This window comes from Leptopilina heterotoma, unplaced genomic scaffold (assembly GCF_015476425.1).
Source record: "Leptopilina heterotoma isolate Lh14 unplaced genomic scaffold, ASM1547642v1 Lhet_26, whole genome shotgun sequence".
NCBI lineage: Eukaryota > Metazoa > Arthropoda > Insecta > Hymenoptera > Figitidae > Leptopilina > Leptopilina heterotoma.
In genome coordinates this window covers 3,137,433-3,143,079 of record NW_025110969.1, presented here as the reverse complement: position 1 = coordinate 3,143,079, position 5,647 = coordinate 3,137,433, and positions in this window count along the sequence as shown.

Here is a 5,647-nt window from a genome sequence, read left to right as displayed (position 1 = left end):
TAAGTGAAATAAACATGTGTGTGTCTTCAAATATTTATCCAACAAATATATAAGTGTGTGTGTCTGTGTATGTAAAAATCCTTCCAGTTTACCTCCATTAGTCAAGAATTGACGGGAAACCGGCGACAAAAATCCGTATTTTTTCTTTCACTCTTTCTTTCTGCATGTACAAACACTATAGTAATTTTACGTACACAATACTTCTGAGTTTACTACAGTTGTTTGGAACTATTGGACGAAATAGTAAGAAACTTTGCTAATTTGGTGAACATTTGTCGAATTAGTGACTTAGTGTAGAAAATAGTAAAAAATACAAAAAGTCCCCTTATTTCCGGTGGTTGCAATGTGAAAATAGTAAATTCTAGTGTGATTTTATACAAAAATTAGTAATCTCGGTCTCTCCGTGTAAAAAAACTGGTGGAAGCTATATAAAAGAGTTTCCATGTCAGAAGTCATTCATTCCTCAATCAGTTCGCAAGAGACTAACATCTCAGAACATACTATTTCTGAAGCAGCTCGGCCTAAGAGTTTTTCAAGAAAACAAGGGAAAAAATTGATTTTTCATATACTTTTTATTTGTTGTTGTAACAAAAATGGAAGAAATTTTAAACATTCTAAGTCCAGTTAAATTTGATAATTCTGTGGCACACTATGAGATTCATGCACATCAACCATACGTGTCATCAGCATTTAATAACAGTGACGAGATTCGAATTGCAGTTCAACATCAAGACTTGTACATTCTTCCCTCTAAAAGTACTCTACACATCACTGGCAGAATTGTTAAGCCAAACAATACGCTTGTAACTAATACAAAGTTAATTAGCAATGGTATTTCCTACCTGTTTAATTAGATTCGTTATGAATTAAATGGTGTTAAAATTGATCGCTCTAAAAATGTTGGTATTACAACCACAATGAAAAATATAATTTCTCAAACACCTAATCAAATGATTTACTCTGAAAATGCTGGTTATCTACCTTATGATGATGATAGTAGAGTAACAAATGTGGATATTTTGATGTAAATATTCCACTAATTGTAAGTATGATTATTGGTTTTGCTGAAGACTATCGAAAGATTGTTGTAAATGCAAAACATGAATCCTATGATTCCTGCCACTCAAAAGCACGTGTGGACTGTAAAAACTTCAACACAAGTTGAAAAACCTCGATATGTTATTCTTGGGTTTCAAACAAATTGAAAACAAGATCAAGGTAAGTATGCAAATTTATTTGATGCCTGTAATCTTCTCAATGTTAAACTTTTCTTAATCTCACAGTACTATCCTTATGGAAATTTAAATTTTACTCAAAACAAATTTTACATACTATATAAAATGTATTGTAATTTTCAACCATCCTACTATGGAAAAGAATCTGAACCTTTATTAACTAGAAATAACTTTAAAGATTATGCACCATTGGCTGTTATTGATTGCTCAAAACAAAACGAATTTCTAAAACAAGCATCTGTAGATGTGCGATTGGAATTTGAAGCAAATGAAAATTTTCCAGCCAATACAGCTGCATATTGCCTTATAATTCACGACCGCATTATACAGTATACACCAATCAGCGGCGATGTTAAAAAAGTAACGTGATTGGTAGAAATAATGACCAATCATAGACGACATCGGTTGTGCTTCAAGAGACCATTCAACGAGTTTGTCATCAAAGAGTTGGCGATTCTACCACTTCAACAAGATGTTCATTCATTGGTCTACCTCTTCGAGCCGCCATATGCCTGGAGTCGATTGCCTGCAAGATACAAATGTGAGAATCGATGGCTTACAAATAATTATCTTGGTATCGATTGGGCTGCTGGTGACGTATCTTATGAAGAATTACAGCCTATAATAAAAGACGTACTAATAGGTACACCTATCGTTTATGTAAAAGGTTTAGAAAAACAAAAATGGTTAGAAAAATATACATTAAATGTGTTTAATTTAGATGATTTTAAATGTCCGTCGCTAAAAAGTTTAAGTGTAGATAGTTCATCTACATGTACAAATCACACACGTAGCTTTAGCAACTGTGCTGTGAAAAATGTATGTAATCTACGAAATTGGTTCATACAACCATCGAATGTACTACGAAATAATATAGAAAATAATGATGAAGTTGACAATGATCGTACATTGAAAGATTTTTATAATGATTGTGAAAATTTCCTATATAATGAATAAATGTATTAAATGTCTATTAATGTTTACTTAAATTAACCCTTCCCTATCCTATTATCTTTATTACACATGTGTAAAACTATTAAACATGTTAAAACTAGTCTAGACTTGTCTTATGACGTCACAAAGTGGGCGTGGCTCAATAATAAAAAGTGGGGGTATTTTAGAAACATAAAAAGCTATTGCGCATGCGTAAAATAGTGGTAGGGGTACTGCGCATGCGTAAAAGTAATGGTGGGGATAATGCGTGATATTTGGGTATAAATAGAGGGATCTGAGCCGATTTAGTCATTCTGGTTTGTAACTTCACAAAATATTATCTCTAAGAAAAGATGGATCTAATCAAAATCAACGCCATTGGTCGCATGGATGCTTTCCTACCTACGAAGCCGCTTTCCGAGCAGATTCCTCGACATAAGTATCCTATAACAAAGATCCAGGTTGTCAACACCAGGTATGGAGTCAAGATCGTCGTTGAGGTGGATAAAAAGTTCAATACATTCCTACCTTCAAGATTTGTATGTACCAATGTTCACTGATGACTCGATATGCTTGGATCAAATGCAAGAAGCTATTAATTCTGGACAATTACGGCTGAAGTATATTGGTGGTCCATACAACCATATTGAATTTAAAATAAAACAAGTGTAAATATTGTATATTGATTATAATAAATGTATGAAATGTTATTAATACTGTATTTAATTAAATACCTTCATTAGTATTACGTTAGCCATCTTTGCCCGCGAAATACAAAATTCAAACGATTAAGTGGTAGCGCCATCTATCGGGACAACACTCAAACCGCACTCGGTCGGTAAAACAAAATGGCTGCTCACTGTCCAAGCGGTTTGAATCTTTCAAATAAATTTTTAAATTTCCCGCCAAGGGGTTTAGAAATCGCTAGTGGCGCCATCTGTCGGTGGCAGCCGGAACTACACTCGGTCGGTAAGGTAGAGAACCCATTCTAAGCCACTTGAAAGTTTGAAAATAAATTTTTAAATTTCCCGCCAAGGGGTTAGAAATTTGCAAGTGGCACCATTAATCACAATTTTTATACATTCCTAATAAAAAATATCTTTTAAGCATTTTACTAGTATATGTAAAAAAGCGAAAACTAACAGTTACAAAAGAAATAAGGTGGTTTTGAATTATTTCGTAAGAGTGCCTTCTAGCCTGGCCGCGATTTGTTAAGATAATTTTTAATCTGGTGATATCATTGAGCGCCGGGCAGAAAAAGTTTCCTTTTTACCTAAAGAAACAAATACGAAAATACTTAAGTTGATCTATAAATAATTAATAGACCCAAAAACTTAATAATATTATAGAAAGAGAGATTCTAATGACATTTTTAATTTTAATTTCATAAAATTTTGAACATCTCGGACTATTGTTTAAGGATTTTTATGAAGTTTACACTTTTTTCAGGTAAAAAAGTGTACTTCAAAATAAAAATGATGTTAATAAAAAAATTAGTTTTTAAATAAATTTTTTTTATTATTTACTCCTCTCTGAAAAGTGTTATTAACATATTTAGAATTCTTATGAATTCACCTTTAATTTAATAAAACAAAATTGATGAAGACTCATCTGGTTCCGGAGATATTGGAGTTTTTCTATAAAAAGACTAGCAACAAGGTGAGCTTCGAATAAAAACCCAAAAGTTCTTGCCCATCCAATTTTTTTTGTATCGTTTCAGTAAAGCCATACAATAATTTTAAGACAAAAAAGAAAAAATTGGTTTATCAATTTTTGAATAAACTCAGTTTTTCGATTTTTTTTCATTTCGGATATTTAAAAAAATCTTCATTTGTTAGTGAGGTAGGCAAATTCTACCAACATTGAGTAGAAATAGACAATACTTCGATAATATAGAAAAATTTAACTATAAACATCTAAATTTCAAATGGTTCTGCAGATTTTCGGTATAACTGGATACGAATTCAATGTCAGATTTTCAAAATTAAAAATAGCAGATCATATATGGCAGACGAATTGGTAAATCTGACATCATATTCGCATTCAGTTGTACCAAAAATACACAGAAGTATTTTGAAATTTATATCCTGGTTTGTAGTAATAATATTCTTCTTCATTATTACCGAAGGTTTGTCTGTTTTTACTTAGTTCTACTTAGTTTTTAAAGAATTTGTCAAACTCAGTAAACAGAATGAACGATTACTCAGAGGAAAATTAAAATAATTTAAATTTCCAAAATGTATTTTAAAGAAAAAAGTAGCATCTTCAGATAAAATATTGAACTTTTTGCAAAACAATTATCTTTTGATGTTAAAAATCTGGTTTTTCGCACTTTTAAGTTAAAATACCTCAAAAACCTGACGTGCTGGGTCTACTATGACGCTGGATTCGGAATTATCACGTTGAAACCTTCAGGAAATTATTCTTTGGTTCTTGTTTAGTAAATACTATAGGCCTGTGGTACAAACGGTTCTTAAATTTTTGAAAAATTGATGGTAAACAACAATTTCTTCATTAATTTTAGAAATTTTTAAGGCTCTAGATTAATTTTCTGTGCTTTTTACCATAGAAAATCTTTGTCGATGCTAAAAAAAATCGAATTCTCCGGCTGCTACTCTTGAAAAAATTGTTTTTTCATAGAATTTTTTTAAATTTTGAGAAAATATCTCTTCGGGTGCTCTTTAAATGTGGTAAAAATTTGAAAACCCTTTGCGATGCTAAATTTTGAGATATTGAAGTTGTGACGTATAATTTTAAACTATTTTAATTTAGTATAAAAGTTCTGCTTACGTCAGGCAAAATCCGACGCTTTCCAACAATAATAATAATATAAAATTTAAGGTAATAAATTTCGCCGTCAGGCGCCAATTAATTTTTAAGCTCAATTAATAAACTATGCTCGTCTCTTTAACAACCCGACAAAAAACAACACCTCTGAGACGCTCTCAATCGTCAGAGGAAATTCTGCCTGAACAAGTTGGCAAGCAGAAATGCCAACGACGAGACACGACTGGTACTACACTGGCTCGATACTGACTCACCCCAACGACGCTCGTTGATTTCTCTCTTTCCTAATTCCGGCACGCTCCATCCAAAGGATTCCTTAATTGAGGGAAGAGAAATAATCCAACACACAATTAATCCACTTTCACAATCTCTACTTTTATTCACAAAACTATAACTTCTTCTCTCGACAACAAGTTTTCTGACAACACACTTCTCTGACAATTCGACCCTCTATTGCCTTTCTACACATCTCGTGGAACAACTCTCTACACACGTCGTAGATCACTCTCCTACATCACTCGTAGGCCAACTGACTGCCATAATGTCGGCGAAAACTAATGACACCTGTTTCTTGCTTTTCCTAAACGTGCTCGGCTTCTTCGACTAGTCTTCTCTCTCGTTCCTACTGGGTCTCCTCTCTTGATCTCGTTCTAACACAAATCGGCTCTGCCCTCTACCACTTTCTCTCCTAC